Source organism: Haliaeetus albicilla, chromosome 13, assembly GCF_947461875.1.
Source record: "Haliaeetus albicilla chromosome 13, bHalAlb1.1, whole genome shotgun sequence".
Classification (NCBI taxonomy): domain Eukaryota; kingdom Metazoa; phylum Chordata; class Aves; order Accipitriformes; family Accipitridae; genus Haliaeetus; species Haliaeetus albicilla.
The window spans coordinates 37,008,410-37,021,382 of record NC_091495.1 but is presented as its reverse complement, the minus strand read 5'-3'; the positions used below and the strand labels follow the sequence as shown (position 1 = coordinate 37,021,382).

Below are 12,973 nucleotides of genomic sequence, written 5' to 3'. Positions count from 1 at the left end.
ATTAACTGTAACCTGAATAGAAGTTAGAACTCCAAAGACAAGAGACATAATCCCAGGTACAACAGAAAAGAGAATGGAATTCCAGGGCTAGGGGAAACTTGGAAAAACAAGCTGGGAAAGAGGGCTATAAATTAATACATAACTGAATGCAAAGTTAGAGAGAGTTAGTGTCTTAATTTGTCCACAAATGAGCGAGCTATGATGCGATGCAGTGGTGGAAAAAAGGCACAGATGACACCAGAACACAGCAGTCTCAGCAATTCCCATCAGGTATCCAAAAAGTAGTAGTGCAATCGTCAAAAGCATTTGCAGTGCACTACCTGGAATAAAACGTATTATAGAACAAGTACAACAACTGCACAACTATTAACATGGTTATGAAAAATGAAAATAAAAGAAAATTCTCTTGCAAGAAATTATGCGAATACGCTGTTTAGCACTCAAAACCAGCAGATGAAAAGGTTTGCTCTCTCTGAAAAAGTTTGGGAGGGTTAAACATTATGTAGGGAAAAAGATGTATTTAAGATGAAGCACAACACTAGCAAAATAACAAATAGATATTAACTAGCCAACAATACATTTGGCCTGGAATAAGCAGGAGGGTTTTAAACCAAACGACTGACATTCTACAACAGCCTCCTCAAAGAAGTAACAAGTGCAATAACTGATAGTTTTAAAGTGGCACTTGATCAACTAATGAGAGGGAAAGGATAATCTTATCTCCAGTAACATTAAGTGCTGGATTTCATAATCCAGCAAATTCTTTCTAATCCAGTTTTGCATTTTCCAAGGCAAGTCGGTGATTTATAGTTTTCAGAGCAAAGATGTAAGCAAAATTTAATTTGAAAACATAGCAAAAATATGCTAAAATCACATTTAGAACACTGGAAACATGAAAAATGTTAGATTATGGTAAGTTTTGAGACACATTGTTTGTATAGCTTTATCACACTACAGTTAATGATTTCACACATACCTTTTTCAGAGTATATAATGCAGCTACATATGCACATACTGTTAATTATTGTATGGAAGCATATACCAGAAGAACTTCAAGGAATCTTTACTCTGGCTAAGTCAAAGCAAAAGCTATATGCAGAATAGTTTCTTGTAGAAATCAGGTTGGTTTATGTTACAGTAATATAGAAACTGAAAGTGTCAAGCTGTCTTTACTTCAGTGTACAGATCCAGTATACTTACAGACTGAGGTGTATTCCTTAAAACATCCACTAGATGGAAACAACATGAACACTTTAGGAAATTTGCTATTTCAAAATTAAGCCACACAATGTGGAATGACTACCTGGGAATGAAAGTCTAACGTTCCTCATCCTGAACATAAGTATTTATCTTGGCCTTTGGGATGTTGAAGTGTAAACTAATATGAAATCACCTGGCCATCAAACTATTTCAGTCTGAAACATTCATAGGTTTAGTGAATTGAAGGATTCCAGTTTCTGCTCCTTTTGAGGAAGTGAGAAAACAAGACAACTGTAGATAGTTACGCCAAGCATACAAATTGTTAATATCCAAGTGGGGGGGGAAACTAGCATCTTCACTTCGACAGGAAGTATCTTTCCAGCCATATTCACCATAGTAATGTTGGCTAAAATCAGCTATGTAGGGATCCCCCATCCTCTTTTAACAGAAAGGGGACTGACTGTACACAAATTGTTCTCTTTTTTTTCATGACTGGACTCTAGGTGCCAGACAGCTAGCCGCTTCCAGTCAGTATGAGGATTACTGAGGGGAAAAAACTGGGTATTAAGGGTCTGTCAGTGCTTTAATTTCTTTGGGATCAAGATTTCAGGAATTACTTTTACCCTCTACCTTCTGAGAAACATTCACTTGTCGTCTTACCTTCGATCTCTTCTTTCTGAGGAATACTTACTACCTCTTGGAACAAGTTACCATTAACTAACTTTCATCTTTGCCATAAGAATAATAACTGGTTCTTTTTTAAGCACCATTATTCCTATTTTCAGATTAAAAAAATGCTCAGAGAAAGTTCCTTGAGTAATGTCAACAAGCAGATCAGCATGAGAACTAAAGAATGCAGAGATCCCTGCCTAGGCATCTGCTGATCCTCTCTGAAAGAAATGCAATGATCTTGATCCACCATAAAGTTGCAGTAAAAAGGTTTAGAATCCAATTTGGCATGTTCACTCATCCTTTATATTTGGTCATATATTAGCTCAGTCAATTAAATTAAAAATAAATAAATAAAAATTTACAAAACTCTTTAGCTTCTTAGCAAATTGTAACTTCCACAATATTACAAGTGCGGTTTTGCCAGAAATAGACTCAGCAAATGTAATTTCACATCCCAGAATCATTCAGTCTGAGGTTGTGATGAAGTTTCATAAAGAATCTCAACTACACTGTAACAGTCTTTCAGACAGAGGGTAAAAAGAAACATTTATTCTTTCTAATAGTTAAACTCTAATGTGACTCAACATTCAACAGCATCAATTTCCCTGCACATATGGCTAGATCTTACTGTCTGACACAAAGAGTTTACTGATTTTTAACTGCCAGTTAAGAGCTAATGTGACATTAAAGTTGCACTATCGAATGCTGAGGTTTACATGTGGTATTAAAAAAAGAGCAAAGAAGCAGAAGAAGGGTTAAGAATGACAACCAAGCTATGACAAAAAACATTCATATTACTCTATACACTTCTGTTAGGTTTGAAGTTACCAATTCAAAACAGAAATAATTAATGAAGACTGCCAAAAATACAAAAAGAAACCATGACCCAAAACCCCAGCACTTTCTTGCTCTCAATATAGAATAATCTCAGTGATACTGTAATAGAACAGAACAAGCACAAAATGTTGGTTTTCTTAATACAAGAGGGACAATATACTTTCAGAACTGAAATCTGCACCGAATTTCAATGTAATGTATCTCAAGAAAAAATTTACAGCTTTAGTTCAAAGGGCTGTAAAATGATGTGTTAATTCAGAGACTTGACATAAGCCTAAAATGCCTACTTTGCAAATCTGGATATACAGAATCAAACTGCTAAAGATAAAGGTAAAGCATTCAGAAATGCTGTCAACATAGTTACAGTTAAACAACCAGAAGAATTTCATTTTCCACTACATACGAGTCCTGGTTTCAGCTGGGACAGAGTTAATTTTCTTTCTAGGAGTTGGTATAGTGTTATGTTTTGGATTTAGTATGAGAAGAATGTTGATAACACACTGATGTTTTCAGTTGTTGGTAAGTAGTGTTTAGACTAAGTCAAGGATTTTTCAGCTTCTCTTGGCCAGCCAGCAAGAAGGCTGAAGAGGCACAAGAAGTTGGGAGGGGACACAGCCAGGACAGCTGGACCAAACTGGCCAAAGGGATATTCCATACCATGTGGTGTCATGCCCAGTATATAAACTGGGGGGAGTTGGCCTGGGGGAATTGCTGCTTGGGAACTAACTGGGCATCGGTCAGCGAGTGGTGAGCAACTGCATTGTGCATCACTTGTTTTGTATATTCCAATCCTTTTATTAGACTTGTGATTTTATTATTGTTGTTATTATCAGATTATTATGTTATCATTATTATTTTCTTCCTTTCTGTTCTATTAAACTGTTCTTATCTCAATGCATGAGTTTTACCTTTTTCCTTCCAATCCTCTCCCCCATCCCATGGGGTGGGGAGGAAGCGAGCGTGGTGCTTGGTTGCTGGCTGGGGTTAAACCACAACGATACGTAATCACAGTAGCACTTGGAGAGACTGCTTATTCATGGAGAATGGCTGTACCCCAACATCACAAGACAAAGAAACCAGGCAAATCATATTTGCGATCAGAGTAAGAATTGATGTTTTTACCATCCCTTACAGATTACATCAAGAATGCATTTGGTCTAACATCTGCAAATGTAGTGAAATGGACTTAATTATGCAGTCACAACTTATTAACTCTATTACTGAATTGCAGTATAACCACAGATAAGACATTCAAACTTTTGGCACCACTTAATTACCAAATGGTGTTTATGTGTTCTTTATGTTTCTTCCCCCCTACCTCCCCCTTTCTTTTTTTTTAGAAATGAAGCAGAATAGCTTTACTACTTCTGAAAGAATTGTATGCTACAGCCCCTAACAAACCGAAGTAGTTTGAAAAAGTTAACTCATTGCAAAGCATGAAGTATAAAAGGGGATTTCTTCCCTCTGGTCAATGTCACAGCAGACACCATGGAATGAGATAAATTAGGTGGAAGAAGACAAGATTGCAAGATTTTTGCCAGCAGTATTAGGTGTACATGAAAGATACAGTAAGAATTTACAAATTATTATAGGGCCGCAAGTAAGAAAAAGAACAGAACAACCTACAAGAAGAGGAAGGGAGAAACAAATGGCAAAAGACTTCTTGCAGGAAACAGATAATAAAATTGTAAATGATGCAAAGAAGGAATAAATATTTCCTATCTATTTTTGCTTTATATGTTTAAATATTTCAGACAAATACAAGAAGAATGTAAAATAGAAATTAGATTATTGAGACTATTATTAGGATTGTATGTCTAGCTCCAATATTCACATAACAGCGGGATATGGAAATAATTTTCAAAGGACAGACAAAATTATTTACGAATAGGTGACCTACAAAAATTAATATACTCGGGAATGACTAAGAAATTAATTGGACACTAAACGTAAGTATTTATACATGGAAGAAATACAAATATATTAACATATTAATATAGAGCAACCTTTCTGGCAAAGCAATAGCAGATGAGCCAATTCCTGACAGTTACATAGGCACAGTCTTAAAATAAACTATTATTTTCTATATGCAAGTCAATTAATAAAGATAAAACAAGAGAAACCCACAGGCAGCAGATGTGTAGCTAATCAGAAGCTCTTTTAAATGTATTATGGGTAAAGAATCCTAAGCACAGCTTTTCTTACAAAACATCATAGAATTATTACTGAAAACATAAAAAGGCAGAAATATTCCACAAATATCTGTTCTTTGATTTGGGAAAAAGCTACTAAGGTAATCTTACCACATGATGCCAATGAGATGCCCTCCTTGGCAACCCTAAGTAGTTCCCATTTAAAAATCCCCCAAAAGTTACAGTTCATAGGCCAACAGCTAATGCTACTAACACTTCAAGCCTTTGTGATACTTACTAAAGATCTCTTTCTGTACATCTTCCTAAAAAACAACAATTAACAGCTTAGATGCACTAAATACATCTTTTCTGCCAATACCTTCTTACCTAGTGGGAAACCTTGTAGCATGGAACACTGCAGTCCTATATACTTACTAATCACAGAACAATAGGACAGTAAAAGGAATTAAAAAATTGACTGTTTAAATGTATTACAAAGAAATATTGTACATTTAAACCTACTGTATACTTCAAGCAGTATTTACTACACTACATCAAAATTCACCTGTTGGCCTAAACTTTCATTTAAATTATGTTACATGTTAGCCTCTACCATGACTACTGTTTGATATAGTTTTAGATGATTTACACATGCCCACACATTTGAATCTCTTACCAAGCACATGCAATTCATTCATACAAGAATGGACATTTCAAAAGTGACAGCAGACATTTCTGAATAACAGTGATACCGTTATCCGCTGAAGGTATCAATCCCTTTGACATCAACTGCATATTCACATCTTGCTGGTTCCAATGCTGTGGTTAGTTTTTATAGAAGTCATTTTAAAATATCAACTTGCTAAACTGCATGCAGAGCACAGTGGAATAGTTTTTGCAGAGCAGAATAAGACTGATGGCAATTTCACTCCTTCTGGCACAGAAAGCCAAGAGCAATGAACAGTGATCACCCACTACATTGTACAGGAACAGGTAAGTGATATGTCAATCAATGTAATTTCTGGAAGCAATCTGATCAAAGGTCTGACAGACATCTAAGCTCAGAAGAGACTGTAGACAGCTATGCCCCTTTGAACAATGTTTAGAGCTACCACCTTTCTCCTCATGGCAAAACCCACTAACACCATCACACCCCCAAAAAAAGTACCAAGCGAACATCAATTCAACAGTGCAGGCTACGTTATTAGCATCAGTGGATGCTGTTGGGACCTCCCCTCTGACTTTTTGATCTGGGAGACTACAATTATTTTTTTCCCCCAGGAGGAAACCATATACTTTGACCTATTGTTTCTTTTTATCTGTCTCAAACCCATGACTTTTTCTCCCCCCCCCCCCCTTTTTTTTTTGTGCAATCCCCTCTAAGAAACTGCCATGGTTCTTGGAAATCAAAACCTAGGAGTTAAACTACTTATATAATCTGACACACTTTAAAGAAGTCTAGTACATTAATGAGGCAGTTTGCCTTTGGGAAAAAAAACACACCAAAAAACCGACTACCATACCAGATTTATAAAAGTATCTGTTATAAACATATCTTTTTTCAATCAATGGATTGCTGTCAGAATGAAAACTTCCTGAGCTGCAGTCCTACATTTTTTTAAATATGTAAAACACCTGCTACTCTCCAAGCCTTTTAGCTGAAGGTTCTACCACTACATCCTAAAGAACACATCAACTTCCCGCTCCTTTAATTTGCTCCCTCCCATTCCATGAGAAAGGCTAGTACAGGAAGAGACACAGTGGAAAAAAAAATCCAGAACTTTAAGCAAAAGTCCTTGTTTTTTGTTTTTGTTTTAAATAAGTGCTCTACAAAGTTAATATTTTATAATGTACAGTCAGCAGCATGGCAATCTCAGAGACGCTCCCTGACAAAAGTCTGTCAGGGCATGAATTATGTAATCTACTAACCAAGGAATTATATTTTCCTTTGGGGCAAGAGCTTACTTCAGGCAGCAGTACCCAAAAGCATACTTGCTCTTCTTCCTGACCAGCAAGGACACCTCCACCTTATCAACAATGATGACAACAATAATCTCCACTTGTCTTTGCTTTGATTTACTTGGCTGTAAAAAGGAAACAACATTTCCCTTTCTCAAATTCTGATATTAGAGTTCAATTTCAGCATGGCAGATACACTGAACTGAACAACTCCACTGTTTTCACTGTCATTTCAGCTACTTTCATTCAGCTGTGTACATGCACTACTACTGGGTGTTAAACGGTATGAGTAAGGGAAGAATTACTTTTCTTTTATCTGTTTGACTTGAAGGGAAAACTTGAAGCAATTGTGCAATCCAGGGCAGCTGATCATTTTACTTCAGTGTTTTAGAATTTGGTTATAATGTAACAACAACATGGCACTAAAGAGCACAGAGCATGTAGAACCAAGTAAGCTTGTGTCTGATGTATTTCATCAGACTGCAGTCCTGCTTCACTAAGGATAAGCCTCGAAATTACTTTCCTAGTCCACACACTTTCACTTGCATGCTTTTCTTTTGCTCATGTCTACACTGCGTTTGTACGTGCAAGTCAGTTAATATCATTAAACTGCACTTATCTATGCTTCTATTCACCTTGTACATGCTTCTATCCAACTTCACCTCCAAAATCCTCATGTCATATACTTTGCTGCAGCTACTTTAGCTAGAAGAAACCTATTTGTAGGTCATCTTTTCCTACAAATTAAAGTTCATTCAAGTAATCAAATAACCAAACTTTAATGACACTCCAATGACTGCCACACAATGTTGCATCAAGGAGTCTTCTACAACTCTGTTTCACTAGTTATAGTGTAATATACTTTGTTCTTGCATTAAAAAAGCAGCACTACTACGGCCCCTGCAGATGGGGAATTCATTGTATTAGCAGTTCACATCTGAATTGTTTCAGATTCAATGATAGCTTCATATGATTACATATGCTTTCCAGCTATGTGACTGAGGTAGTTACAAAATGCTTGTATGACCATAATAGCTGCATATTCCTCATGAAACATTAGAAGACATGAACAATTATATTTGTTATGGTTCTCCCATCTCTTATTTTTCTATAGGTTATTGACTAGCAAAGCTTAGCAGTGAATTTCATTAGCTGTCTTGCAATTTATTTTTTTCTTAAATACTTTTCTGTGAACAGGAGCAGAAAGTATATAGCATTTCACTGAAAAAAAATTCCCCAAACACAGCTGGCCTCATCTAACAGTGGCTATCCTATACCATTTGTGAAAGCAACCTTGTGAAAGCAAAGCTGGAACATTCATGCAACCTTTCAGGGAAGAAGTAAACTATTTCATGTATCTTCTGCAGGAAGTTCATGAGCAATTTATTTAATCAAAGAGAATTTTATAGAACCTCTGTACAGTCAACAGTCTAAGAGAGTCTTTCTTATCTCTTCTAACCAGTATTTGTGCACACCCTGTTCATCCTCATAGTCCTTCAAATTTGGATGTCCACATGTAAACACTGCCTAGCTTTGGAAGAACCAGATCAAAGACTGGCCTTCACAGATTCAATGTTTCCTGTATTTACCACCCCTCACAAATCACAAACAAACAATCACATTTAAAAACCAAATCAGCTACAGTTTGGGGAAATAAAGAATAAGTTTCTACTAGAATTCAAAATGTTTTAGAATAATTTATTACATTGGAATAACTTTGAATGTGGAGATCAGGCTACTCCTCCAAAGCTTCTGTGTAAGACTGTGTCATGCTAAGTATGGAGAGATTTCACTGCTGCTGTGTTTGTTCAGCAAAGAACATCCTGGCAAGTGAAAAACGCAAGCACACAATGAAAGATTCGTGAAAACAAGACTGGAAGCAGCCAGCTCAGTTTCATACTGCAAATTTTTGGCAGACATTCAACTCCTTCTGCTGTTTTTCTCGCAAGCACATCTATCTGTGTGATGTCACCACATTCAGCAGGGAGGGAGCCAGAACAAATTGGACTGACAGTGTCTTACAGCCTGCCAGCCTCTCGGCACATGTTGTTACTATACAAAGGATGTCTAGAAACCAAGCGTGCTCTACAGATTCACAGTCTGTACACCCTCCTAAAGACGACTACAGAGAAGTGCCTATGGAAAAAGTGTGTGTGTAATTCTAAAACCTCAGTTTTAGCCAATCCATCTGCTTTGTAGTCTTCTTAATTTAGGAAGCGCGAGATAGGAAACTCAGCAAAACTCACAGCCAGCTCTGTAGCCCACACTGTCACAGTGATCACTGTCAGTAACCTGAATGCACTTTACTTCCTGCAGACATTTTAGTACCATCAGAGGCTCACTAGATACCAGGACTATCTTTGCTCCATCATCACACATCTGCTTGTAGTAGTCACTGTGGCTGAAATCGAGTAGGTGTAAAATTAAAGCTATTAAAGCTAGTGTAAAAGAAACATGTACACTCATGTACACCATGTACAAAAGAAACATGTACACCAACTTTTTTGTTTTGTTTTTTGTTTTTTTTGCTTTGCTGTTTAAGATATCCCGAATGTGAGCCCTCCAGAGAATCTACCACAGCAAGTATTTACCGAACCATCCCACTACAGTACACTTAGCTAGAAAGTTATCGTCAAGGAGCACTGACAGATGGCTTCTGAGAATTCATACTCGATAATGGTTTTTCGTGTGTCTGTTTTTAAACAAATAACAAACCATTACTCCTCACTTCAAACAGCCCATGTTGTTGCAAAGGTCTGCCTCAAATGCTGAAGCTACTGGAAGGAGCAGATGAACCAGAAAAGCCAGAGGGGAAGTTCAACCTACACCACGTGAAGAAAATGATTTAAAACATGAGGAAACATGTTTCAGTAAGCAGGGCATCACAAAGCCTGGATTCCATGCCTTTTGGATCAGGGGCTGGGGACGAAAATCACTTCAGTTCCATGCCTCAATAAAATCAGAACTAATGAATTTTATATTACAAAAGTAATTTTACAAATAATAGTTTTTTGCTGTATAGAGGCAAAACAGCACAATTTGGGAAATACTATTCAGTAATATCAACTTGTGGCAGCAATGAGTTCAGTTTTTTTTAACCTGGTGAATGACTCAGCCCTCTTCGTCTATCTGAGTTACCAAATCACAATTCTTAATGTTCTCTCCAGGCAGCATGCTAAAGAAAAAATACGAAGCAACTGAGAGTAAAAACAGAAATTCCTTAAAATACTCTTTGCGCTCAAGAAAACAATGTCTATTTTAATAGACACATGAAAAACTATTACAATAACACATGTATGTATGTTTGCCTGTACCAATGGATATTTTGTCTCCAATTCACTTAGTTGAGTCTTACTTGAAAGAAAGAAGCGTATTTATATGGCAGAATGATGGCCTAAAACATGAGGCTACATTAAAACAGGTGTAAGGGAAAAAAGATAAAAAAGTATGCAGAAGAAATTACAAGCATGAAATACATACCTCTTCCTAAGAGAAACATAAAAGGGTCATTTAAAAACAAAACAAAAAAAATCAAAGGACATTCAAAATAAGTGCTACTGTTTAAGGAAGGACTATTACAATGGAGTGAACATCTGAAATGCTGCTACAAAAGTAAAGTGAACTGTGAAAGCTAATAACTTAGATATTAGTGCAGTATATATAGGCTGAATTCTATGCAGTGGTTATGACCTCTGGAAACCTATGAAAAAACCCAATGTGGATACTACTTGGGGCTGACATTCAAACTGAAGAAACTGCCTTACTATTAGACATGCACATGATAAGAACTTTACAGAATGTCAGCTGGAAATATTTAGACAGTCCATTGTTAAATAACCTTCCCAGAGCTATCCTCTAATCAGAGGATTAAAACAATTCAAGATTTGTACGTCACAATCAGAATCACATGCCAAGACTTCGCGCCTGCAAACTGGAGGTGGGGGGGGTGGGGAAGGGAGGCTCAAATTTCTTTATTTGCAGTATAAAGAAACTCCCTTCATTTGACACTGATTCAGGAACTTGGCAATTCAAGATACTGAAGTTTTCTTTACCCAAAGCTATAACCTGTAAACTCTCTTCTATACTTTGTCCCAGCTTCCTAATTTTCAAAAAAATAAAGGATGCTGTCTTAGGAGCAAGGGATGACTATATAACTCAGTTTTAGATGAAATAATATTTCCAAGTAGTCATAGACTTCCACAGCTGCAAAAGCAAAACACACCCCTCAAATCAGCAGCAAACTAAAATCTTAACTCCTCTCATTGGAAACAGTTTGCATTCCATGACACTTTGGTTTTCACAAAAAATAGGGAACTTCAGTATTGACTTTAATTTCCAAAAATAACAAATTACTTTGGGGAAGAGACTTTTGTAAACACCTAAGTAATTTCTGTGCATATAGGTAATTATTCCATCTTTAAATACTGTGTACCACTTCAACATTAGCTGCAACCCTAAGAGAAAGGAAAATACTTCAGTTAGAAAACAAAAATGAATGAACAAAAATATTTAATGCAATGCAGGGGCCCACATAAACACGATAACAGAGAAGGCACAAAAGGAACTGTGACTGCGAATTTAGTGCACGTTAAAAACATCTGATACAAGGCTGCTATCTGTAGTTTATGCAGTATACCCACACAAGTGCAACTATGGGACCAAATCCTACTCAATTTTTGAAGCTCTACCACCTTGAACACGAGATTGGAGAAAAAAGAAAAATAAACACTCCGCACGTAATTCTTCACTATCAAAATCCACTGCTCAATGTAACACTCTTGACAGTAAGATTTAACAAAGTCTTATGTGGTTGACCCACAGTCCTCATTCAGTGCTATTCTCCTTCCCACACCCCATGCTGTCTGCACAAGCATAGATCATTCCCACACAAGCAGCCTTACACAGCAAGTGTAGCAAACCCCCAAACAGGCACAGGTAAAACCTCTTCCAAACAGGTCTGCTGCTGAGAGGCTGCCCATACAAAGCCAAACAGGTCTGCTGCTGAGAAAATGCCCCTACAAAGGTACCCTGAATTTGAAAAGTCAGGTGACATCTGTGCTGAAGTAAGGCAGTCAGTCACTGTATTTTTGCGGATGTATTTAAAAAAAAAAAAAAAAAAAAAAAAAAAAAAAAAGGCAAGTGCATCTACTTTTTCCCTGAGATAGCGCTAAAGATTTTGCATGCATCTTAATGATTAGCAGCTTCTGAAGCTTAGTCATTGCAACACTGAGCAGCAGAATTACTTTCTTTCCTTCCACACACACCTTCAAGGAATTCACTATGAGTCCAGACAAGTTCAGAGATCAGCACTCCAACCAAAACACCTCATTACTAAATATCCAGGATTGAGTCTTAAAGACTGAGGAGAAACCTAACGTCTGGCAGAGGCTGTATATTGTTGAAGAATTTTATATTAAGTCAAACCTACACACACATATATATAAAGTCTGTATCCGTCAACAATTTTTCTAGACATTTAAGATTAGATGGGACAGTTTAACAGAAATGGGGACAAATGTATAGAAAAGGTGATTTCCTTTATAATTCAGAACACCTTTACTTTTGACATAATTTTCATTTTACACATAGATAAATGGAGACAGAATGGTGACTCAACTTGCTGACAAAGACTTAAAAGCAAAGATTCCAGAAAAGGAAGAGCTCCATTCTCATATTTTTAATAACACTTGTGCAGGTATTTAGCTGTGTACAAAGATCCATAATTTGTTCTATCCAATTTTCAGAAACACAGTGAACTGATAGAGGTATTGATAATAAAAGCTTTAGTAATTCATAGGTCTTCAAAGAAACATGCTTGGAAGATTCAGTATTTTCAACCCAGAATTCATCGTTCATGCATGAGTCCACAGACTGGTCACTGGCCTTCGAAACTGACTCAAAACAAGCAAATACATTATCAATGGGATTCTGTTTGCTATGCAAGGGCCATTCTTTTTGGACACCCTTCTCCCTCCTTTCTTTTCAATCTCACTACAAGTCCAGATTTACCACAATAGCAGTAACAACAGAAAGACTGCCAGATTCTTGGACAATGAAACAACCGATGAGCTACAATTTCTCATCAAATGCCTGAAGCATTATTAGTAGCTGTTTCAAGGAAAGGTGTTCACAGTCAGAAAAAAACTGGTGAGGACAGAAGAATTAAATCAGAT

The 12,973-nt window shown here is 36.8% G+C and overlaps 1 protein-coding gene across 1 annotated transcript in view; it reads right to left on the bottom strand.

Annotated features, from left to right (window-relative positions):
* The window catches only part of KAT6A (lysine acetyltransferase 6A), a 52,844-nt gene that overhangs the window by 29,077 nt on the left and 10,794 nt on the right, over positions 1-12,973 (bottom strand). The gene's annotated exons all lie outside the window — the stretch shown is intronic.